We start from the raw sequence: 26,380 nt of genomic DNA, 5'->3' as shown, positions 1-26,380 counted from the left end.
TCCAGTTCCTTAAAAAGCAATTTACTTTGCATAGCAGTATTCAATGAATTTACTTGGCTGATCTCCGAATTCTCCACATTTTCCTCAACAGGTTTTTTCCTCCCTTCTTTAATGTGGGTACTTAATTTCCTGCGTAAGGTATCAATGTCATCCTCCAGACCACTCTCTACTCCCGCTGCTTGCAAATTAGCGTAAACCTGTTCTTTGGGAAGTTTATAAATCCAAGAAACTGCCATTATTAAAAAAATCAAAAAAGTCAGCAAAATCGCAAAAGTCCAAAGTCTCTGCCAAGCAGAGTGGCGCAGGTTGTAACCCTTCTTCCTCCTCAATTGGAAGAGGGGTTGCGTCCCCGACTCACTCTGGGCGCGAAGGGAAAAAATAAATATTAAAACCAGGCATAAAAAGCTAAACAATATAAATTCCCCACACCACTGCCCAGGGGTCAGGCCAAAAAATTCAAAGGATATAATAGTAGAGTAACCATTAAACAAACAAGAGGCAAGACTTTGGACGTATGTTATTAAAAAATAGAAATTTGCAAAAATAATTTTTACTATACATAACCATACAAGCTTAGTTACAAAAGCTGACGTTAATAATGGCAGCATCTTATCCCCATTTGCGATACTAACAATAACCTTTAAAAAATCGTAAAAATATAAATACTGATAACAACAAGTATAAAAATATATAAGGGCGTGAGGCGTGGCCACTATAAAATATCAAAATATACTGACTGCCCTAATACCAAAAATCAAACAAGACAATCAATATAATATATAAATATATAAAAAAATATTACAATAATAAAACTGAAGTACAAAAAATTTATTTAAATAAAGTTCTTAAACTCTCAATCAACGGTTTAGTCTTTCTTCAGATGTTCGTTGCTAAAGACTTGCCAAAAAAACAAAGTTAATATCCTAGGCGTGCGCTGGCTTCCTGACCTTCCTCACCAACTCCAGAGTCTAATGCCACGCCGGGCCATAGGTACGAATTCACAAAGGCGTGAACGATGACCAAAAAAAATTATCTTATTTTTAAGGGAAATGTAGCAAAAACTCTTCACGTAACATAACCATGTTACCACAGAAGTATTTATCATCAGCTTCCAACAAAGTCTTACTTCTTTATTAACTTGCCAATGATTTTATAAAAACGTAGAATGGCCGTAACCAACCAACATCAGGCTGCGCATGTAGTCCAATACCGATCGCATACATTTAATAATACTGCACAAGCTGATATATTAGCCAAATGCCAACTTTACGTATGCAAATTCCGATGACAAAGTCTCAAAAACAAATTGCAAAATGTTCGTTTCTTCCAAACTTATACTTTTATTGCAACTACAGACAAACGGGCGACCTTATTAAAAAATCCCACACTGGAACAACGTGTGAAACAAATGGGCCTCTTCACCAAACAGGCTAATAAAAGTTCCGTCCAAATAAAATTTAGTATGGGAAAATACACAGTTCACTAGGTTTGCCAAAAACCAGTGCAGCACCACGAGGGTAAAAATCAAAATCGCGGCCTCTCTTTACCTTGATTTCTTCTGTACCACAGGGCAATCCATTTGCCCTGTCACCCATCGTGGAGCCTCCAACCCAATACTCTTCGTCGCCCGTTGCCGTCCGGCATACCAGTCCGCGCCGTCACATGGCTCTGTCCTCGACGGTCGCTCGGCACGAACTCCCCCGCCGGCCCAGCTGATTTTTTCTTCCCGGCAAGCCGAATGTCTGACGTCATCAGCCAACCGCCGGGCGCTCACCAAGTGGTATTTACGTGAAACACAATCGATATTCTTAAACTCATAATCGATAGCTACCAAACGGCGTATAACTAATTAACAGAAACAAATATAATTAAAAAAAATTTACAGATAAATTAACATTAATTAAAAAAGGCGTAAAAATACGTGAAATAAAAAACCATATAAAACTAGAGACCAGCAACAAAAATAAATTACAAGTAAAAATGTGGCCCTGCCGGCCACAAAACGTAGTGAAAGATTTTTAAATTTAATCATTGAGAATAATGTTTTGAGTAAGTTTTGGTTTGCTTTTCTGAAAGTATACTATAGTTATTACATTATAGTGCCATATTGTTGAGTGGTCAATAAAGTATTATTTAGGACTTAACTTCTCGTTTTCGGTGTTCCGCGCAAGGTTTGCGGAGGTAAACATTTCAAATGTTGCTAGAAAACTTGAATGTTACCACTGTTTTAAATTTCAGTTAGGAGCAAATTTTACAAAGATTAAAAATCTTCGATTTCGTGGGAGTGAGAGTGGCCACAGCGCTTGCGGCTGTGGCTCTGCCTTAGTGCGTAGACGACATTGATAAGCTCGGGAGTCCCTAGTGATCCTATAAATTAAGCTAGACTTTTGAGAGTTATTTCCCTGTAAAGCTTAAGAACTATACAACAACTTTTGTTAAAGAAATATTTGCGTAAGACCCTTTATTTTTAAGTGAATTGTCTTTTTATTGCCTTGACTGATGTAAAAAAACTTATTTCAATAATTTAACATTTTTTTTCTTACCTTTAATATTAACTTTTAGAACTTTATTCATTACAAATGTTAGTAGTAGTGCTTTAAGATTATTTTCATATAGCTTTCGAGAGTCTACGGTTAAAAGTGCGGAAATGGGAAGCATTTTAATGAACTGCTGCAAGTCGCTGTCATCTAGGACTTAACTGCAAATTTTCAGTGATACGCACAAGGTCTACAGTGGTAAACTTTCGGTATGTTATTAAGCACAGTCGACTCTACCACTGTGCAAAAATTCAGCTTTGGACAAATTTTTCACAGGTTGAAACCTTTGTTTCCTGGGCTATGGCCGCAGCCCCAACACCTACTGGCCTCGGCGGGAAGTTTACCCCAATACCATTCCTCCAGGTCCGCACGACCGGGATGTCCTCACAGGTGTATCTGCCCGGGAAGCATTCATTTCACAGACGAGAGAGCCACGCCCGAAGTTCCCCCAAGTTCATGCTCGCTTTTTTTTTCCGTACCACAACATGTGTATTTATTTGGGATGTAGCTTACTCATACGTCATACGCCGTTCTATCTCATTGTATAAACCGGTGTGGCATTAAATTTTGCGGTCAATTAGGATAGGTTAGCTACATTATAAATACTTTAAAACATTGTGGATGGTTGGTTGTATTAGGTAAGTATGGCTACATTAAAATTACTGTAAAACCTTTTTATGGTTGCTTAGCAAATAACTTTTTAACATGTAGCTATCCAGCGCTAGGAAACCGTTTACATGATTTCACAGTATCTTTATTGTAGCTATCCTAACCAAATCAACCGTCCACAATGTTTTAAAGTATTTATAATGTAGCTAACGTAACCTAATTGACCATTAGTTATCATGAGCTGTCCAAAATAAACATTCACGGACACACGGCAAACGAAAAATATGGCGGCGGCCGCACCAACCAAAAAAAACAACCGAAGATGCACGATCGGAAGTTTGGCTCTCTCGTCTGTGAAAATAAGGCTTCCCTAACTGCCCAGGCCAGGCCTTGGGGATCACGGAAAGCGGCCTGGATGTACTCTTCTCCGCACACGTGCTGGAAATCCTGTGAGTAATAATCGTGTTTGACTGGCTCAGAACAAGTCTAGAGGTGACAATGACATCTTCAGACGATGTGTTGGCTTTTTTCGGGTGTTCAATTGCAACACTTTCATTAAAAAAAAAAAAACTGCGAGACAGTGTGCGCACTCCTTATGTTGTTTACTTTTTTTTACTACCGTTTCTGCTTACGTCCAACGCTTCCCTCCACCGAATGACCTGAGTGATGCTTTATCTCTATCTGCCACAGCCCAATGGTGTATTCGATTATTTTCTGTGGCACAGTTCCTCGAGCACAAGGCCACGAGGGTAGCTCGCTAGCGACGCACCTGCCAGATGGTGCGTGTGGACAGCCTCAAGTGGGTCATGGACGTCACATCAGCGCCAAGTTCGGCCGCCGCGTGACGTCACGCCAGCCAGGCGGCTAGCGGCAGCCTATCGGACCCGCGCGGCCGCTCCAATCATTGCACGACGAGTGAAGTCGCCCGCCCCTGGTAAACACAACCCAGGTGCGCCCAACCACAACAATGCGGGCCGCAAGACCCAAGCGCCCAACCCCTGCATGGTTGATTCTTTCTGCCCCGCCCAACTCTTCTTACCTGGACCTTTTTCCCCTCTTGACCATTAGTTTTCTCACTTGCTTTAATGCATGATTGTTTGATTCCCGCATGAAACCCGGCCCAGGGTTTTCCCCTGTGTCTATGCAGGTTTTACATGGGCCCAACTTAACTAGTAGTCATAGTCAAGAATTAAGAGTGAGGGGAGTTGGTCATGACAACAACCGCTGTCATGGCTGGCCAATCCCCTCCTAGCACACGATGCGTGACTAATCACAGCACGAACAGGCGTATAGGCTTCGGCCTGAGAATCATCTAGGTCCCTCCCCTACCCCAGACCAATTCTACAAATGCACATAGCTTCTAGTTAGGTTAGGAAAAAAATCACTGTTTACACAACGAAAAGTAAAACCTTTTCAGCGTTCTGAAACGGTAACGAGCATTCTGGCAATAAACAGGTCTTGAAGCGTTTTTTTATTATTAATACTCTTCTATGAGAGACTGGTAGTTATTTAGTGCCTCTTTTCGAGCTTAAAAAACCGTTGAAAATAGATTTTTTTTTAAATGCATTATATTGCCACGCATTTTCGATCGCGTTACTTCATTTGTAGGTTCATAGATGGCAGTGTGGTCGGTGATTTCAGCTGTATGCGCGTTGTCTGCGAGGGTCCACACAAACACCTGTGGTCTCGCGTCGCGTGGACCGGGGCAAAGCCTCGACTCCTGAGTGGACTTGGAGCTAGTCCGAGGTCAGCAAGCAGCAACTGTCGTAGCCATCACTCAGAACGACCGAGTGTCTCAGTTCACCACAGCGTGACAAAGATCACAGCAGACACGGAAACTGAGACGGTAAAACAATTTTCCAAGACGACGGCAGAAGCAAACATAAAAATTAAAAAAATATGTTATGTTTCCACCACCTTGAACGAAATTCAGAAGGATATAAAATGTTCGTAAAAACCTGGTGAATAAAGTTTTAAAATTTAGATAAATATTGCCTGTGTAAAAATATATAAACATATGAGTAGAGACCGGAAAAATGCGCAGATTCATTTCGCGATAGTCTGAAATTAATAAAATTATACTTTTAAGCTGCTTTTCCTATTGGCTCACTGTTCGTCTGGGCAACTCTGAGCCAATAAGAAACCATTCACCAAAGAAGTAACGAATCACGGGCAAACTAGTTAGACGACTCACAGATCAGCAGCCAACGAACTGGCGTTATTTGCCCGAGTATACAGAGGAATATGTAGACTATCTTGAAGGTCATCGAAACCGCGAATTTTTAATGTCCCTAAACACGAGTCCCTGCAGCACGACGCCGAAGCAGGACAGCAGACGCGCGACGCAGTTGCCACAGAGGCCCGAGCACAATGTCACAGGTGCAGACGGCACCACGCCTGCTCGGGACTCCAGCAGACCCGTCGCCGCGGTGTCCTCCGGAGAGGACGACGACAATGGAGGCGATTGTCCTGGGGGGAAAGCAGCCCGAGTCGTTGGGCGCGAAGTTCCAGGTCAGCAGTCCGCGGGCAGCCAATGTCCACGCGACCACCACAGCAGTGCGGTATCCACACGCGACCTCGCGAGCGAAGTGGCGCACTGCATGCGCTACTGAGGAACAGATCTCCTTTACCTGCTGTGGCCTTATTTGGCACTGAGGATATGACTTGTTCATTTTAGAGCCGACATTACATAAATAAAAGGTTAATACGGGTTTGCGTTGAATTTTGGTTCTGTTGGATTTTAAAGGCAATGTGGTACTCTGTGGTACTTGAATGCCCTATTTCCAATAGCACGTAAAACAAACATGTAATACGGTTCTGCGTCATGATTTTCATTGCGATGGATATGAATATTAACTGCATATATCTTAAACTGTTAAGACTCTAGGCGAGCAATGTAACGTCAGAGGTAACGGTAAGGTATGTATTACGCCTCGCTGGTAGATATGGGAGAATGTGTCGACTGGACTGTATATCTAGATCAACGTGGACTTGGACCCCAGTAGCAGAGAGGGTGGACCCAGTAGCAGAGAGGGTGGATCCAGTAGCAGAGAGGGCCAGAGAGGGCGGACCCAGTAGCAGAGAGGGTGGACCCAGTAGCAGAGAGGGTGGACCCAGTAGCAGAGAGGGTGGACCCAGTAGCAGAGTGGGTGGACCCAGTAGAAGAGAGGGTGGACCCAGTAGCAGAGAGGGTGGACCCAGTAGCAGAGAGGGCCAGAGAGGGCGGACCCAGTAGCAGAGAGGGTGGACCCAGTAGCAGAGAGGGTGGACCCAGTAGCAGAGAGGGTGGACCCAGTAGCAGAGAGGGCCAGAGAGGGCGGACCCAGTAGCAGAGACGGTGGACCCAGTAGCAGATAGGGCGGACCCAGTAGCAGAGAGGGTAGACCCAGTAGCAGAGAGGGTGGACCCAGTAGCAGAGAGGGTGGACCCAGTAGCAGAGAGGGTGGACCCAGTAGCAGAGAGGGCGGACCCAGTAGCAGAGAGGGCGGACCCAGTAGCAGAGGGTGGACCCAGTAGCAGAGAGGGTGGACCCAGTAGCAGAGAGGGTGGACCCAGTAGCAGAGACGGTGGACCCAGTAGCAGATAGGTGGAACCCAGTAGCAGATAGGGCGGACCCAGTAGCAGAGAGGGTGGACACGGTAGCAGAGAGGGTGGACCCAGTAGCAGAGAGGAAGGACCCAGTAGCAGAGACGGTGGACCCAGTAGCAGATAGGGCGGACCCAGTAGCAGATAGGGCGGACCCAGTAGCAGAGAGGGTGGACCCAAAGAAGAGAGGGTGGACCCAGTAGCAGAGAGGGTGGACCCAAAGAAGAGAGGGTGGACCCAGTAGCAGAGTGGGTGGACCCAGTAGCAGAGAGGGTGGACCCAGTAGCAGAGAGGGTGGACCCAGTAGCAGAGTGGGTGGACCCAGTAGAAGAGAGGGTGGACCCAGTAGCAGAGAGGGTGGACCCAGTAGCAGAGAGGGTGGACCCAGTAGCAGAGAGGGTGGACCCAGTAGCAGAGAGGGTGGACCCAGTAGCAGAGTGGGTGGACCCAGTAGCAGAGAGGGTGGACCCAGTAGCAGAGAGGGCGGACCCGGTAGCAGAGAGGGCGGACCCAGTAGCAGAGAGGGCGGACCCGGTAGCAGAGAGGGCGGACCCAGTAGCAGAGAGGGTGGACCCAGTAGCAGAGAGGGTGGACCCAGTAGCAGAGAGGGTGGACCCAGTAGCAGAGAGGGCCAGAGAGGGCGGACCCAGTAGGTGAGTGGGTGGACCCAGTAGAAGAGAGGGTGGACCCAGTAGCAGAGAGGGTGGACCCAGTAGAAGAGAGGGTGGACCCAGTAGCAGAGAGGGTGGACCCAGTAGCAGAGAGGGTGGACCCAGTAGCAGAGAGGGTGGACCCAGTAGCAGAGAGGGCGGACCCGGTAGCAGAGAGGGTGGACCCAGTAGCAGAGAGGGTAGACCCAGTAGCAGAGAGGGCGGACCCAGTAGCAGAGAGGGTGGACCCAGTAGCAGAGAGGGTGGACCCAGTAGCAGAGAGGGTGGACCCAGTAGCAGAGAGGGCCAGAGAGGGCGGACCCAGTAGCAGAGACGGTGGACCCAGTAGCAGATAGGGCGGACCCAGTAGCAGAGAGGGTGGACCCAGTAGCAGAGAGGGTGGACCCAGTAGCAGAGAGGGTGGACCCAGTAGCAGAGAGGGTGGACCCAGTAGCAGAGAGGGCGGACCCAGTAGCAGAAAGGGCGGACCCAGTAGCAGAGAGGGTGGACCCAGTAGCAGAGAGGGTGGACCCAGTAGCAGAGAGGGCGGACACGGTAGCAGAGAGGGCGGACTCAGTAGCAGATAGGGCGGACCCAGTAGCAGAGAGGGTGGACCCAGTAGCAGATAGGGCGGACCCAGTAGCAGAGAGGGTGGACCCAGTAGCAGAGAGGGCGGACCCAGTAGCAGAGAGGGCGGACCCAGTATCAGAGAGGGTGGACCCGGTAGCAGAGAGGGTGGACCCGGTAGCAGAGAGGGTGGACCCAGTAGCAGAGAGGGTGGACCCGGTAGCAGAGAGGGCGGACCCAGTAGCAGAGAGGGTGGACCCAGTAGCAGAGAGGGCGGACCCAGTAGCAGAGAGGGTGGACCCGGTAGCAGAGAGGGTGGACCCAGTAGCAGAGAGGGCGGACCCAGTAGCAGAGAGGTCGGACCCAGTAGCAGAGAGGGTGGACCCAGTAGCAGAGAGGATGGACCCGGTAGCAGAGAGGGCGGACCCAGTAGCAGAGAGGGCGGACCCAGTAGCAGAGAGGGTGGACCCAGTAGCAGAGAGGGTGGACCCAGTAGCAGAGAGGGTGGACCCAGTAGCATAGAGGGTGGACCCAGTAGCAGAGAGGGTGGACCCAGTAGCAGAGAGGGTGGACCCAGTAGCAGAGAGGGTGGACCCAGTAGCAGAGAGGGTGGACCCAGTAGCAGAGAGGGTGGACCCAGTAGCAGGAAAGGTTGGACCCAGTAGCAGAGAGGGCTGACCCAGTAGCAGAGAGGGTGGACCCAGTAGCAGAGAGGGTGGACCCAGTAGCAGAGAGGGTGGACCCAGTAGCAGAGAGGGTGGACCCAGTAGCAGAGAGGGCGGACCCAGTAGCAGAGAGGGTGGACCCAGTAGCAGAGAGGGCGGACCCAGTAGCAGAGAGAGCGGACCCAGTAGCAGAGAGGGCGGACCCAGTAGCAGAGAGGGTGGACCCAGTAGCAGAGAGGGTGGACCCAGTAGCAGAGAGGGCGGACCCGGTAGCAGAGAGGGCGGACCCAGTAGCAGAGAGGGCGGACCCGGTAGCAGAGAGGGCGGACCCAGTAGCAGAGAGGGCGGACCCAGTAGCAGAGAGGGTGGACCCAGTAGCAGAAAGGGCGGACCCAGTAGCAGAGAGGGTGGACCCAGTAGCAGAGAGGGTGGACCCAGTAGCAGAGAGGGTGGACACGGTAGCAGAGAGGGTGGACACGGTAGCAGAGAGGGCGGACCCGGTAGCAGAGAGGGCGGACCCGGTAGCAGAGAGGGTGGACACGGTAGCAGAGAGGGCGGACCCGGTAGCAGAGAGGTGGGACCCAGTAGCAGAGAGGGTGGACCCAGTAGCAGAGAGGGTGGACACGGTAGCAGAGAGGGTGGACCCAGTAGCAGAGAGGGCGGACCCAGTAGCAGAGAGGGCGGACCCAGTAGCAGAGAGGGTGGACACGGTAGCAGAGGGCGGACACGGTAGCAGAGAGGGCGGACCCAGTAGCAGAGAGGGTGGACCCAGTAGCAGAGAGGGTGGACCCGGTAGCAGAGAGGGCGGACCCGGTAGCAGAGAGGGCGGACCCAGTAGCAGAGAGGGCGGACCCGGTAGCAGAGAGGGTGGACCCGGTAGCAGAGAGGGTGGACCCAGTAGCAGAGAGGGTGGACCCAGTAGCAGAGAGGGTGTACACGGTAGCAGAGAGGGCGGACCCGGTAGCAGAGAGGGCGGACACGGTAGCAGAGAGGGCGGACCCGGTAGCAGAGAGGGTGGACACGGTAGCAGAGAGGGCGGACCCGGTAGCAGAGAGGGTGGACCCAGTAGCAGAGAGGGTGGACCCAGTAGCAGAGAGGGTGGACACGGTAGCAGAGAGGGTGGACTCAGTAGCAGAGAGTGCGGACCCAGTAGCAGAGAGGGTGGACACGGTAGCAGAGAGGGTGGACACGGTAGCAGAGAGGGTGGACACGGTAGCAGAGAGGGCGGACCCAGTAGCAGAGAGGGTGGACCCAGTAGCAGAGAGGGCGGACCCAGTAGCAGAGAGGGCGGACCCGGTAGCAGAGAGGGCGGACCCGGTAGCAGAGAGGGTGGACCCAGTAGCAGAGAGGGTGGACCCAGTAGCAGAGAGGGTGGACCCAGTAGCAGAGAGGGTGGACACGGTAGCAGAGAGGGTGGACACGGTAACAGAGAGGGTGGACACGGTAGCAGAGAGGGCGGACCCAGTAGCAGAGAGGGCGGACCCAGTAGCAGAGGGGGTGGACCCAGTAGCAGAGAGGGTGGACCCAGTAGCAGAGAGGGTGGACCCAGTAGCAGAGAGGGTGGACACGGTAGCAGAGAGGGCGGACCCGGTAGCAGAGAGGGCGGACACGGTAGCAGAGAGGGCGGACCCGGTAGCAGAGAGGGTGGATACGGTAGCAGAGAGGGCGGACCCGGTAGCAGAGAGGGTGGACCCAGTAGCAGAGAGGGTGGACCCAGTAGCAGAGAGGGTGGACACGTTAGCAGAGAGGGCGGACCCAGTAGCAGAGAAGGTGGACCCAGTAGCAGAGGGGGTGGACCCAGTAGCAGAGAGGGTGGACACGGTAGCAGAGAGGGCGGACCCAGTAGCAGAGAGGGCGGACCCGGTAGCAGAGAGGGTGGACCCGGTAGCAGAGAGGGTGGACCCAGTAGCAGAGAGGGCGGACCCAGTAGCAGAGAGGGCGGACCCAGTAGCAGAGAGGGTGGACCCAGTAGCAGAGAGGGTGGACCCAGTAGCAGAGAGGGTGGACCCAGTAGCAGAGAGGGCGGACCCAGTAGCAGAGAGGGCGGACCCGGTAGCAGAGAGGGCGGACCCAGTAGCAGAGAGGGCGGACCCAGTAGCAGAGAGGGCGGACCCAGTAGCAGAGAAGGTGGACCCAGTAGCAGAGAGGGTGGACCCGGTAGCAGAGATGGCGGACCCAGTAGCAGAGAGGGCGGACCCAGTAGCAGAGAGGGCGGACCCAGTAGCAGAGAAGGTGGACTTAGTAGCAGAGAGGGTGGACCCAGCTCGAGACTCAGCGACCATGGCTACCGATGTCTCCAACACTAGCGGCAGCTTCTGTCGTTCAACATGCAACCTCCTGAGGTCAAGTAGATAGCATGTTTCTGACAATCCCCACGAAAGCATGCAATTCATCCATTGTAAAGTTTTTAGAGGTGGAAGTGTTTTTGAACGGCCAGGCGAGCTGAGCTAAAATGTCTCGTATCTAATCAAATTAATTGCGAATTAATGCTGTGACATAGGGTACATAATTACACTCGGAGGAAGCGAAAAGAACAAACTACAAATGCCAAACTGAAATTTCTCGCTTCCCCTTGCGTAAGCATCACAAGCAATCGTTAATTATACAATTAATAAATTTGTTAAGTTTATTTAATATGAGAAAATTAAAACATGACACCTGTAGAGAAACACTTTCTTTCTAATCTTAAAAAATTATACTCTTAAAACTTATATTTTATATTTTCTTTCACTTTCTAAAAAAAAAAAAAAAAAAAAAAAATTCGCGCATACTGATTTTACAAAAAAAAAAAAATAGCTAGTCAAGGGGGCTGTCAACAGAAGTGAATTTGTATTTAAATGTGTAATATGACATCATTTCCACGTCTAATGTACATAAGAAAATGATTTTGATATTATATCAGTACGATGTCAGCATAATATCATTTATCCTGACATCATTTTTTAGTCACAACAGATGTGATTGGTATGCTAAAATAACGTAAAAATTCATTACCTATAGCTATGACTTACTAGTGATGTCAGACCAAGGTCATACATTGACGTGGTCAAATTAAATTCACTTACTGCGAGTACAGCATGTCGGTGATGCGAACTCACAAGATTTTACCCATCCAAAAAAAGAGTCCAACACGCACATGATACTGTCGAGTATACACAATGTGTTAGTGTATGTATGCGTGTACATGTACACAGGCCTCTGAGATTCGCCAGTCTGGCGCAACACGTCACTAGCATGTCGGTGACGCGAACCCATAAGTTTTGCCCCTACCAAAAAATCGTTCAACGCGGCTAGAGAAGTTTTAACTTCAAAAAAATTGGTTGTCTGTAAAGTCGGTTTACGGACGATAGTTTAACGTGACAACCTCATAACAAACCATTGATGAAATGATTGCATACTTTTATGAATAAAATTGAATCAATTTTATTGAATTATCACTATTTTGTATGGATACAAAGGAGTGAAACGAAATCTACAATTTAATTGATAAATTTACTTTTATTTGCACTCATTAATTCAAATATGTTTATTACTTTAATGAAGAGATTATTTTAACTATAACTTTTATACATGTTTGCTATTTAACTTATTCCAATCTGTGTTATTCTGTTAAGGATAGGACGATGATAGGAAAAGTAGGAAACGAATGGGAGTGTTTCAAGTTTAATGTACCTCGAAAAAGTCAAATCGATGGTTGTTCCAATCTAGTGGAATAGAGATAGATGCGGCGCAAGTGTATAATGAACGTAAGGGGACACAGCGTAACGAGACAATGAGCGTAACGGGACACTTTAGTGCGTGCAGCCGGCGTTCATCGATTTATTAGACGTTGTCACGTCAAAAAATTCTTGGAAGTCCCCTTAACTGTAATCCTATGATCTTGACCCATTTCCGTGTACGTCTGGACAATGCCCAAGCCGGGAGCCAGCGCCTGACCAGCATCAGTGCCCACGCGGCCCGCCTGATTTATGCCAGTCTCGCGCGGCCTTGAGAAGAAACACTGCGTCTCTCTCGCTTCTTGGAACACGCCAGGCCGGCCCGTGTTCGCACAAGGTCTGCAGGGACATTCAGCGCGACGTACATGGACGAGCTTCGACGAAAGAAGAACACAAGACCTGGCTGGTGAGAAGCCCAGCTATAACGTCCAGGTTCAAACTAAGATAAAGAACCTTTTTTTTACTGCGAAGAGGTTTTAGGGACCAGCCACGTTTAAAAACAACGGGCAACGTTGTGATTTCGTTATGTTGGCCACGTGGCACCAAAATGGCTCCTTTTTCAAACGATCCAGGCCAATAAGGGGACGACTTACAATACAGATAGCAACGACTAGATAACGTGATGTAAGCTTTTGGACATACACCATTGCTAAGCACTTTTTCTGTAGAAGAAAACTAAAAATACCCAAAATACAAAAATACAAATTAAGCAAAAAAAACCGTTGTCAACAGGATTCAACAGGATATAAACACCACATAATATTCCATAACAGGAATATGGTCAACAAACAAAGAAAAACAAAGAATAATTTACTAAGAGAACGAAAAAAAACCACAAATGTCTCGTTTCAACTGTTGTGCTGATTTTTTTTTTGTTCAATTTTTTTTTGGGTTCAATATTTTTGTGCTGTCATCATTTCAAAATAAATCGATGTCTTGAATTAAAAAAGAAGTATAACCTTTAACGCGTGTACACACGCCTATTTTTTTGATGTGATAACGTCTTATATATCGATGAACGCCGCCTGCACGCACGAAAAATTGTTACGTTCCACCTGGTCCGAGCGTGCAAGAACCGGCCAACCACAGTGCGAGAAAATCTTTTATAATATCAAACAGGTTAAGGCGGGCTTTTTAACTAAATTTTCGTGATTATATTTAAACAATTTTTTAAAATTAAATTTGCAAAAACTGTAAATAATATTTGAAAATTAAAAAGTATGCACTTTTTCATCAATATTTTCTTATGACGTTATCACGTAAAATTATCGCCCGTTAACCGACTTTACAGACAACCCCTTTTTTCCTGTATTGACATTGACGGGAGCAATAGTTAGAGACCGGAAAAATTCGCGGATTCATTTCACGATATGCTAGAATCCAAACAACTGTACATTTATATTGCTTCTGTGATTGGCTTACAGTTTATCTGAAGGACCTTTAGCCAGTGGGAAATCTTAAACCAAAAAAGTATCGAATCGCAAGTGTCCCAGTTGACAAGTGTCAGGAGTCAATAGCCAATGAGCAAGTGGCATTTGCCTGAGTATGTAGAGGGTTGTGGAGTCTATCCTAGAGGTCATCGAAAGCGCGAACTTTTCCAGTCTCTAGCCATAGTTGAGACGCGGTAAAAGCACGCCGGAGCAGTACTGGTGACAACTACAGAGCAGACAGCAGGGACAGCCGACCAGACAGGTCGCAGTGCTGCCTCGTGGCTGACTCGACCCTGGCTGCGAGGCGACAACTAGCGCACGCTATTAGGCAGGTGGAACCTGGCGGCTCTGCCCGATTAAGGCACACAATGGCGCAGACACGAGCGATTACAAGCGTTCCGGGTGAATACATCACTGGAGCCCCGCGCCGCAATACGACACTTCCCCGCTAATCACGCCTTTGGAAGTGGCGGCCGCGAGTGCCATTTAAGGGGTGTGTGTTAGTGAGGCGGGATGATAAGTGCGACGCTCTATGGTATTTCTAGGGTGGTATAGCCTCTAAGCGCGAGGCTCTGAACTGGCGCGCAGTCTCCTCGTCGTCACAGGACAACTGTGAAATTTGAGCGGTGACCGTAACAATATATTGCGGGGAAATGAAGATAAAGGTGTAATGCAAGTCCCGTAAGTGCTTTCAGGAATCTGTACTGGTTGTTTTACGTCTAAAGATTACTCTGAAAACATGCGTTTTAGCCATTTTAAATCTTCTAAAAAATACGGTTTAAAAACTTAATCCGAAATCAAAAGTACTTTTCGGCCCTCAGCGAATTCTTAAATGCTTTTCGTAAACAGACCCCGCTCGGATATCTTGAGTGGTTTTGAAATCGCGTTGTTTTTCCTGAAGCTCTGCGCACCGTATGTGTGTCCGGGTAGGCGGGGGCCTTAATGCGAGTAGCCGCCCGCCTTCCGACTTCTATTCGAGTGACGTCAAGCAAGTGTCGTAGCACGTGGCACGTGGCAGCGCTCCGCCCAGTGCAAACACGCGTGTCGACTGCGAGTTGGCAGTTCCCATCACGCGTCTGGAACTCCATTCATGTTTACAGCAAGTTAACATGTATTTAAAATTTTGCAATTCAGTAGCTTAGGTATTCTGTTTGTTCGCTTACTTCGTCTAAACCTTCACAATGGATTTTGATGCGGTCTCCACCAACGTTTAGATAATTCATTTAGGAATTGTTACGTGTTTAAATCATTAATATTAAATTTAAATACAGTAGAGATATCTCCATATTTTTTAATTAAGTCGTAAAATGACGTTTTTAAGGCGCTTACATGAATTAGAATGATTAAACATGACTGTAACATCAAATTAATCTAAGAAACACACGAGATAGAATGTTCTACGTTAAGCCTGTTCTGAGTTGTGTGTTTCTAAGGTATGTGGTTCGGCGTTGTGTGTTTCTAAGTTCTAATCTGTGTGTTTTTGAGTTATGATAGTCCTAAGTTATGATTTTCTAAGTTACGGAGTTTCTAAATCGTGTGTTTCTGCGTTATGTGTTTCTAAGTTATTGTCGTTGTAACTTATGACAGTTTTAAGTTATGTGGATTTTTCGAGAATTTTAAGATATGATGTTTCTAAGATAATACTGTTCTAAGTTGTGTGTTCCTCAGTTATGCTTGGATCCCCCTGGACTACTCGTCACGTGGCAATACGCAGGGTCACAGTCCCGGGAGAAGTCTCCCTCTGCCTTTATCTTTCGGCCAAGGAATGATTTCCACTCGTGAGAAAACACCCGAGACACCAATTTCTGGCTGGTTGGAAGCATTAAATAAGGTACACATTAAACCAAGACTAAAAAAAAATAAAGGCATAAGAAGTGAGCATCCGGCTCACCCCACCCCCCCCCCCTCCTCTTTCCATCCCTACAACAAGCCAGCTGCGAACAACCACCCAACCGGAAGCTGTGTTTCAGATTCACCGACAAGTTGGTCATTAGCTGTCCCGTGACTAAGTCAAATGCCTCCAAAATGTGGGAAACGAGATATAAAATGTTCTCGATTTGTTTCAGAAAGTACCATTTATACTTAGTTTTTTTTCTCTTCTTGTTCTTTATTTACTGAGACGAACGTACAGCGAAATCACAGGAGGAGAGTTCAGAAATATGATCACAATGGAACCGTAATCAAACAACAGAATTTATTCCTGTAATGTTCTAAACCATTATGATATTTCCATGTGTTGAAGGAAGAAGTATACTGTAATATGGTATACAGCCTACTTCCAACCATACTTATATTGTTATTTTAACAGGGTTAAGAGAAGGGCACATCACAAGGATTCTCAAAGAGCACAGAGAGTCCGATTTTCAGGGACTAAGCAATTCGAGACTCGGCTGAACTTGCAAACTCGCGAAAATGTTGTTTCCATGATTTTATAGCCATACTTTATGACTGACCTGCTTTCAGAGCTCAATCGAAATATCCTCTTTACTTCGGCTGACAACGTATGTACAAAACGAAGGGCATAGATAATAACTGCACCGAATGTACCCTATAGTTAGAGACCGGAAAAATTCGCGAATTCATTTCGCGATAGGCTAAAATATAAATAGTTATACCTCAGTGCTGCCTCTGCTATTGGCTCACAGCTCACCTGGAGGACTTTTGGCCAATGAGAAACACCCAACCAAAGCTTTATACGAATCACAGGCTGCTATGTTGGTACGTCTCACAAGACAGCAGCCAATGAGTGGGTGACATTTGACCGAGCGTACGTAGAACTATGGAGTTCATCCTGGAGGTCATTGAACCCGCGAATTTTTTCGGTCCTTACCAATACATACTGACAGGTTCACACTGTGTGTCCGAGAAAACACGAAGAGTAGACAAAGAAAAAATAAATAATACACAAACACGCGGACAACAAGCAATATAGACAGCGCACTGAATACCGCAGGAGTAAGACAGAACAATATCACAGCACAGTCAAACACAGTAGGTTTCCTGAGAAGCTGTCGTCGTTTTATTGTCCGGATTATCTGTTTGTATCATAGTTGTGTTCCTCTCTGTTTGTGGCCGTGCTGTTCCAAGGTTGTTATTTGTATTCATTGTTCTTGTTGCAAATGCCTCGTCGTTGCCAGCCCAATGTGTTCATCTGCGTTGTGTTATTGTTCTGACTAATTCCTTCCACGGAATTCTCTGTGCTAGCTGTGCATTTAATATTTTACATCAGTTGATTCTGTCTTGTTTTATGTGAGTTTATGTATTATTTTTTCCTTTGTCCATTCTTAGGGTTTTTCATCTAGGAAATGTAGTGTTATAAAACAATGGTGTAAGTCCAATAAAGGGTTTTAAACCAATTTTCCCCATTGCAAGACTCATTCAAAAAAATTAGAAAAACCAGTACTGAAGCACAAGTCATTTGCCCTTTGCCGACAATATTGAACCTATCCGTTTATAAATAATGGGATGTCACTTAAATATAAAACAGTTAAAATGATACACGTGCATTTTTTAAGATATGTAGAGATGATTAATTTTGTTTTGCCACATTATGCTTTGAATGTCGTGACAACTTTAGAATCATTACGACGTCACAGTTCATTTGCATCCGTTTGTCTTATTATGACGACTGTGTGTATCGACGGCAAAATATTAGTTTAATTTTTTTTTTAAATCGGTAAATGAATTTGTAAACTTGTTCTATCACATGGAACACGGAACACGGCGCCACTTCGGAAGGCGCCTGACACGCCGTGCGACGGCGCAGGGACCGGGTGTTCGGAGATCGCCGCTCCCGCCATATTTAGCCCGCGCGCGCCGGGTGTGTGTGCCGGCCGCCGTTAATGGTGAAAGGAAGAGAGTTTGCCGACAACCACGTGCCGTTGGATTGGGAGGTAGGGGGGGAGGGACCGCCTTGCGTCACTGCTTCTCTCGCTTGTTTACGTTGGCGTCGGGGAGCAAACCTGCGGACGAACAGCGAAGAACGCGGGAGAACCGACCCGCCTTGTTCAACATCCGTCGTGTTCCGTCTGAGGCGCTCGGCGGACACTCGCGTCGTGAAGAAACCTCCACTTGCATCGCGAGCCCGGACGACCTTGTGTTCGCCAGTCTTTATCGCCGTTCCGTTCAGTAGTATCGTAGAAAACTGACTTTTCAGAGAATACATTTCGGAATTTTTCTTTATTTAAAAAAATTAATTTAGAGGTTCTATTATATACGTGCTTTGATTCCACTATTTTTTACATTCTTAATAGGTTTCTTCTGTTCGTTAACGTGAAAGTTTTGAGAGCAAAAGGTTGGTCGGGTTAGGTAAGCAACTTTCGAATATTTCAGAATTTAGTATGGATTTTAATACTTTTTTTTTCCATGATATTAAAAGAACATTATAAGTTTTTATATATAATTTCCAGATTTTGTTTTTTTTCTAGAGAAAATCACGACTCTAGGAAATTACTGTTTCAGCATAATATTTGAATATTTAAATATGAATTACTACATAATGATTTAATTGTTTACTTTATAAGGGAACTTACTCTTTATAGTTTCGCTAAATCTATGCTTGGTGACTACTTTCTCATTCATGAACTTGAATTTGCAAGTGCCTGAAAAACATGCAATATATAATTTAAGTTGATGAAATTTTAAATATATATAAATAAATATATATATATTAGAACATTTGTGAATATTCATATATCGAGTTTCGTCTGAACAGTTTCCAGACAACTGTCATGAACCCAACCCACGGCGGAGTTGAAACAATGTCGGTTTTTGCTGGAGACTTCAACTCAACATTAAGAGGCTAACCTTTCGTGGGTCTTATTTCATTTACTTCCTCGACGCGTGATGTGCATCGCGGCAGTTGCTCACAGGCGCACGCATAAGTGTAAGCTGCAGTCATCCTGCTCCCGGCCAGGCTTGCGCGGTGTTACATCGGAGGCTGCGACCAGCGAGATGGGCCTTTCTCGTGTTCCTGTCAGTGGAGAAACTCGGCAGGCGTTCACCTGTCAGTGTTGGTGACACTCCCGTTGACATGCTTCCATCGGCAGCGTGGAAGCTCTGGTGCTCAGTCAGAGCTCTGCACTCGGCGGATGTTAACTCGCACTATAGGTAGGGAATGGAAAAATTTGCTGGTTCATGACCTCCAGGATGAACTCCATAGTTCTACATACGCTCGGTCAAATGTCACCCACCCATTGGCTGCTGTCTTGTCAGACGTCCCAACATAGCTACCTGTGATTCGTATAAAGCTTTGGTTGGATGTTTCTCATCGGCGCAAAGTCCTCCAGGTGAGTTGTGAGCCAATAGCAGAGGCAGCACTGAGGTATAACTATTTATATTTTAGCCTATAGGGTACATTCGGTGCAGTTATTATCTATGCCCTTCGTTTTGTGCGTTGTCAGCCGAAGTAAAGAGGATATTTCGATTGAGCTCTGAAAGCAGGTCAGTCATAAAGTATGTAGCTATAAAATCATGGAAACAACATTTTCGCGAGTTTGCAAGTTCAGCCGAGTCTCGAATAGCTTAGTCCCTGTAAATCGGACTTTCTGTGCTCTTTGAGAATCCCTGTTCGCCTCGTGGCTGCGGTGCTTCTTGCGCGAGGTGCTGGGTGTTGCCTGGTGCGCGGCACACGCCGAGTGGCCCTGTTCCGCCCAGGCCACGTGGGCCGACGACGTGGGTGGCAGGGAGCTGCCGCGAGGGGGGGGGGGGAGGGGGGAGGACAGGAATGCCCCGGTGCGACCCACGATCTCGCCAGCCTTAGCCGCGGCCCGCGTCAGTCCGGCCGCAGCGCCGCTTCTTGCTGGAGGGACGTCATCGCGCCGACCTTCGCGTCGCTTCGACACAGAGGTCACACTACCGACACCATGAGTCATAGACTTGGCGGCACAGATTATACACTCTTGTCTTCTGCGCCCCGAGGTCTCCAATAGCTAGGGACTGGAAAAATGCGCGCTCTCGATGATCTCTAGGATAGACTCCACAACCCTCTACATACTCAGGCAAATGCCACTTGCTCATTGGCTTTTGACTCGTGACACTAGTCAACTGGGACGCTTGCGATTCGATAGTTTTTTGGTTGAAGGTTTCCCATTGGCTAAAAGTCCTTCAGATAAACTGTAAGCCAATCACAGAAGCAATATAAATGTACAGTTGTTTGGATTCTAGCATATCGTGAAATGAATCCGCGAATTTTTCCGTTCTATACCTATTACCCATAATCCCCTATGTCCAATCATAAAAGCGTACGCTGGTCATATGACTGTTTTTTTTTTTTCAAACAAGACTAACAATATCGTCATGGCGTCCAAGTGGTGTGTGGAGCACGTTGATAGCTTAATTGAAAGTTACGAGAAACATCCGTGCCTTTACAACGTAAAGAGCCCGATGTATCACAACAAACATGCCAGGAACGAAACGGGTCGTTACCACAACGCCGAATACCAAATTGACCGCAACGCCGACAGCTAGAAAACTGCTGTGTACCACAACGCCGAAATACAGTAACGCCAAAAAATGTTCCAGCGGGGAGGGGGGCCACAGGAGCAAAATGAAAAACAACTGAATGGATTTGTGTACCTAACCTAACCTATGCTAGCCTAACCTAGCCTAACCTAACCTAACCTAACCTTACCTAACCTAACCTTTGTGGCAGTCCTGCAATGACATATTTCGGCGTTGTGGTACACAGCAGTTTTCTAACAGTCGGCGTTGTAGTCAATTTGGCATTCGGCGTTGTGGTATTTTGGCGTTGTGGTGCGTCCCCGAACGAAACTCTTGCGGCTGTGGCAGCTCCGGAGGGCCGCGTCTCCTCGAGACCGCCAGCAGCTGCCGGGAGTATAGCTTCTGGGGGTCGTTCAACAAACTGGGTCGAACGACGAAAGCCAGACTAGTTTCCATCCTGGGTAAGAACTCATCTAGGGTCCCCACTCCGTCAATTTTTTTTTTTTTAAGCCAAACAAACCAAAACCTTTCCCGACACCACATCACATCGCCATCACATATTAATTACACTATACCAAATATTTCTGATTCAACTTAGATGGTAAATAAATATTTATGTATATTCAGTCATTGCATTTTTAATACATCGCAAAGTTTAATAGTACGCGAAAAATACCATTTTAAAAATATTTAAATATATCAACTTATGTATCTTTCAATACAAATAATTCTGTTAATCTGACATCCAAAATTTTTTTTGTGCTCTAACAATTTTATATTCAATAAATATCCATAGTAAAAATTACTCTGGCAGTTTATCCCCCCCCCCCTTTTAACCAAAAACCGCGCCAGGGGCAAAAGCCCCATCTACCCCCCTCTAGTTAAGGCCCCTGATGAAAACTACACGTAACTACTCGTGTTCAGTATGGCACCGAACTAAATGTCGCGCCTTACTGTCAAGCATCAGTTCCTCTGCATTATTTGTAATCAAACGAAGCAACTATACCAGCCACACAAAACATTCAAAACGTTAAAGCAAACCCCTGGTTAAACTAAATGGATGAGAGAAGATCTATACACGGTTTCAATAACATTAAATTGTATTGTTTCTTTAATCTGATGTGACCAAAGTAAACAAAATCACATTATTTCACTATTTTAAAGTCGAGAACGTGGAAATTATTTTTAAAAACCTATATTTGTATTGTTTCTTTAATCTGATGTGACCAAAGTAAACAAAAACACATTATTTCACTATTTTAAAGTCGAGAACGTGGAAATTATTTTTAAAAACCTATGATTTTAATTTCGATGTATTACTCTGTATCAGTATCTTCAAAAACTGATTAAGCTGTGCTATCGTGTATTGCGTATGTTATTTGCTCCAATGAATGTGAAATGCGTCGTATTGCATCAAAAATAAAGATTGTTTTATTGCTATTAAACATACTGGTATTATATCACATGGAAAAGTAAATGCTTTTTGAAATTTCATTCAAAAAAATGGATAGGCCTACCTTTTGATTTGACGTTTATACTAATGAGTCATTTTAGTTCATAGAAGATTACCACGACACTTAAATTAAAAAAAAAATTACACTTTAGATTATTTTATAATATATATTACATATTTAACAGGTTTTTCATAACATTGTTATGTAATTTTTGGTAATAAGAAACACGCGAAAATTAGCCTACACATCTCAAAAACATGACAAAACGTGAGTTATTACAAGGGACTGGAAACATTCGCGGTATCGATGACCTTCAGGATATACCTTCAGTATACAGACCTCTGTATACTCGGTGAAATCGCGCCAGTTCATTGGCTGCTGACATGTGAGTCGTCTCACCTGGTTCAACTGTGATTCGATATTTATTTGTTTGAGTGATTCTCATTGGCCTAGAGTCCGTTCAGATAAACAGCCAGCCAATAGCAAAGCAGCTTTAATGTGTGTGTGTTTTAATTTTAGCCTATCGCGAAATTAAACCGCAATTTTTTTTTCCGGTCTCTAGAGACCTGAAAAATTCGCGGGTTCATTTCGTGTTATGCTAAAATGCAAATAATAATACCTTAGTGCGGCTTCCGCCATTGGTTCACTGTTAATCTGGAGTAATGAGGGTCAATTAGAGACCCTCACTCATAGAAGTGTCGAATCACAGGCCACCCAGTCGAGACGACTCACAAGTCAGCAGCCAATGAACAGTTGGCATTTGCCCGAGTGTGTAGAGGATATTGGAGTCTATCCTGAAGTTCATTGAACACGCGAATTTTTCCTGTCTCTAGTTATTACATTTAACACGTTTTTTTTTTCAAGAAGTTGAAAATTTACTGGCAAGTCAAACAATGCAGCAATAATTAGCGCGATGGAAAATTCTCAATTTGAATACATGGCGGGAATAAAACGCTAGAAATAAAGTTGGCGCCTGGACCAGTCCACGAGGGAAAAAGGATCGGTGGACATGCAGATACCCGGAGTCTTGTAAACAACCCGCACTCGCAATGCAAGACGTAGAGACGACAGGCAGAGCTGGACACACCTCCACGGACTGAGGGCAGCGAGCGACAAGTAGAGACCGGAAAAATTCGCGCTTTCGATTACCTCTAGGATAGACTCCACAACCCTCTACATACTCAGGCAAATGCCACTTGCTCATTGGCCATTGGCTCGTGTACACTTTGTCAACTGGGACACGTTGCGATTCGATACTTTTTTTTGGTTGAAGGTTTCCCATTGGCAAAAAATTTCTTCAGATAAACTGTAAGCCGATCACAGAAGCGCAATATAAATGTCCAGTTGTTTTGGGTTCTAAGCATATCGCGAAATGAATCCGCGAATTTTTTCCGGTCTCTAGCGACAAGTCAACGAACCCAGCAGGTTTCCCTGTCGATGAATAAACGTCGCAGCTGCTGCTGTTGCCTCACCTGGAAGTGGAAACAATGGCCGGCTCTGGTCGGCGGGAGAAAATCCGAACCGGCGGGCGACGGCTTCCACTCGTGGTCGGGGGTAGGGGGGGAAAGTCGTCGCGGACCGCGGACGAGAGACGAGAGGTTGCGCGCACCTGACACGACGAGGCCTCTGCGCGGCGCACGTGCTGGCGGCAGACTGGCGCACTGGCCCGCCGTCCGCCGCGCGCAGCCAGTTGTCTGCTAGACCCCTCCACCCCTCCATGCTTCCTCGCCGCGAGCGCTTGTTTACAACTGCCCAGCCCGTCACCACGACCAGTTCCGTCGCAACACTCTGAAGCACAGACCGGAAAAAATTCGCGGGATTCATTTCACGACATGCTACAATCCAAACAACTGTACATTTATATTGCGCTTCTGTGATTGGCTTACAGTTTATCTGAAGGACTTTTAGCCAATGGGAAACCTTCAACCAAAAAAAAAGTATCGAATCGCAAGCGTCCCAGTTGACAAGTGTCACGAGTCAACAGCCAATGAGCAAGTGGCATTTGGCCTGAGTGTGTAGAGGGTTGTGGAGTCTATCCTAGAGGTCATCGAAAGCGCGAATTTTTCCTGTCTCTAACAATCATTCATTATTTACGTCTCACAGGATCCTGGTGTCTGTTGGCGTGTGTGAGACAGATAAATGAGTGAAATTGTAGTGTTGAATTTTATACCGGCTTAGGTACACGTAAGAAGTTTAGCTGCCTATCGTAAAGACGTGTGATTCAATATATGAGAATTACTTTGACATTGGAACTGCTACGTTAAAGTGCGATGTTAGTCACGTTATGCCCTTTTAGATCGCTCGGTAGTGCACACAGCGGACGTAATAATATATTGCCCGGGCAAAGGACTGTAATGAATTTTAGTCCTATACATTTATGTAGATTTTTGTTAGATTATTTTTTGCATGCAGTTTGTAACAAGACATAGAATATACGGGAGCTCCCAGCTTTATTTAGTAAATTGTAATCATAACCGTTTAATATCTATGTACATGATAATTGTATCTTATATTATTTTTAAAATGATATTTGAGCGTGTTAAAGAGTACAGTAGAAAGTCACTTGAATTTATAGTAATATACGTGATATAGTTAGGCCTATAAGTTATTTTAGGGCTATAAATATTTTTTAATTGTTATTATAGTTATAGGGATTCCTAATTCACAACCCCTTTTTTTTAGATGTTTGAAAATTATACAGTTAGATGAGGATAGTGTTTGTCCGGAAACAAATGACGTTCGAAATAAAGTTGCAAAAAAAATTATTTCTTTAGTTTGAACTGCTGCTTCAAAATCTACCTTTATCTTTCCTTATTGAAAAGATTTTAATTATTTTTTAATTGTTTGTCCATGTAGTTTTGCCTGCACCCTTAATGAAGGGTTTTAATACATCAGATAATTTGCAGGATTTGATGAAATCTTTGAAAAATTTGTGCAATGTGAGTGCATGACTTGATGTAAGCTTTCGTACATACGCCATTGCTAAGCACATGTATGTCTGTAGAAGAAAACTAAAAAAAAAAAAAAAAGACAAAAGACAAAAAACACAAACTAAGCAAAACATTTCTGTTGTCAACAGGATATAAACACCAAATAATATTCCATAACAGGAATATGGTCAACAAACACAGAAAAACAAAGAAAAATGGACTAAGAGAACGAAAAAAAAAAAAACCACAAATGATGACAGCACAAAAATATTGAACGCAAAAAAAAATTCAGCACAACAGTTGAAACGACACAAAAACACGACAAAACGAAAAGACGAAACAAACACAATAGTTTTCCAAAACAGAAGAGAACGAAAAAACCCCCACAAATGATGACAGCACAAAAATATTGAACCCAAAAAAATTCAGCACAACAGTTGAAACGAGACAAAAACACGACAAAACGAAAAGACGAAACAAACACAATAATTTTCCAAAACAGAAACATGTGCTTAGCAATGGCGTATGTCCAAAAGCTTACATCAAATCAGGAGTTGATGAAATGACATAAAAAGCCTGGCCGGGCGCGGAAGTTGTCACCTCCAGCTCAAGTGACGAGTGAAGGGCACATCAGGGGAACTGAGGTGACATGACGTGCAGAGGTGACTTACCACAGCGCCGGGCCCGGGCAAATGACCGCAGCGTTTCGGTGGGTAGGAATTATTCCTAGTTATTACGGGGATTACAAAAAACTGTGAAATGCTCTTCGTTCTTATTATTTTTGACGTCATGAAGAGTTGACGGAACTACACACAGTTCAGACAAACACCTTACACAAAATGTCTACTTAGGAAATTCATTCTTATGTATTTTTTTGTCTTGTTAAAGCTGGAAAGTATTTATCTAATGTTGTTTGAGTATTTAGTTGAAGTGTTATTTTTTGACTTGCATTTATATACGACATTATCTTTTGTTTAGAATAACGTAATGTGCAAAGGTCTGTCCGGCACGGAAGGGCCGTGCATCAGCTCAGCAGTGAGTCATGCCGCGAGTCCGGGCCCAGGCAAGGCAGGGGGGAGGTCTTACAGTCGGCACATCTGTTCAGGGCGGGGGGCTGTAGTACCTCCTGGGAGCTGCCCCCAAAGGAAACATGCCCCCGTCGTCGCCTGAGACTCTACCTGCTGCTGGCGGCCCTCGGCTGTCTGCTAACTCTGCGCAGTCGAGAGTACAAGCCTCGCACTCCACAAAACTAACATCGTTCTAATTTTGGCTTTGGATCGTGACATTCTGTGTTAAATGTTTGTTTAATGTTATGTTATGTTTTTATAAATCTGTGCTAATTAAAATATTAAGGAATTGTGGTTGGTCAAATCAGTTCAAACTAGGCTTAAGACGATTCCCCAGTAGCGGCCGGTGATGTTAAATTATGGGGGTTCACACACTCATACATACACACATGCGAACACATATGCACTCATAAAGAAAAAAAAAGAAGACCTCCTACCTTACTGCGTTCTTGAAGCCTCTTTTGGTGTCAGATTATCATTGTTGGTGCGGCACCGTAGCAGTTACTGCTTATCTTGGAGTCGTGAAAGATATATTTCGTTTATTACACAAACTCATGTTTGTATTTGTAGCCCGAATTAACACAACGAAGCTTATTGAGCAGACTAGTTGTTTTTTAAGAGATTTTAAATTGTAATTCAAAATGGTAGATCGCTGATCAAGCCTCACATAAATAATAAAAAATTATGTTTGATGTTCTTGATTTTACAAATTTGTGGCTGGACTTAAGC

General features: G+C 45.5%; 1 protein-coding gene across 1 annotated transcript in view; it reads right to left on the bottom strand.

The window, feature by feature from the left end:
- The window catches only part of LOC134530119 (uncharacterized), a 317,722-nt gene extending 294,490 nt beyond the window's left edge, over window positions 1–23,232 (bottom strand). Inside the window, exon 1 of the mRNA XM_063364725.1 lies at window positions 23,127–23,232. The gene's annotated coding sequence lies outside the window, so the exon portion shown is untranslated. The remainder of the gene's footprint in view (window positions 1–23,126) is intronic.
- Between the last annotated feature and the right edge of the window lie 3,148 nt (window positions 23,233–26,380).

The sequence above is a fragment of the Bacillus rossius genome, chromosome 3, assembly GCF_032445375.1.
Source record: "Bacillus rossius redtenbacheri isolate Brsri chromosome 3, Brsri_v3, whole genome shotgun sequence".
Classification (NCBI taxonomy): domain Eukaryota; kingdom Metazoa; phylum Arthropoda; class Insecta; order Phasmatodea; family Bacillidae; genus Bacillus; species Bacillus rossius.
This window is presented reverse-complemented; position numbering and strand designations above follow the sequence as displayed.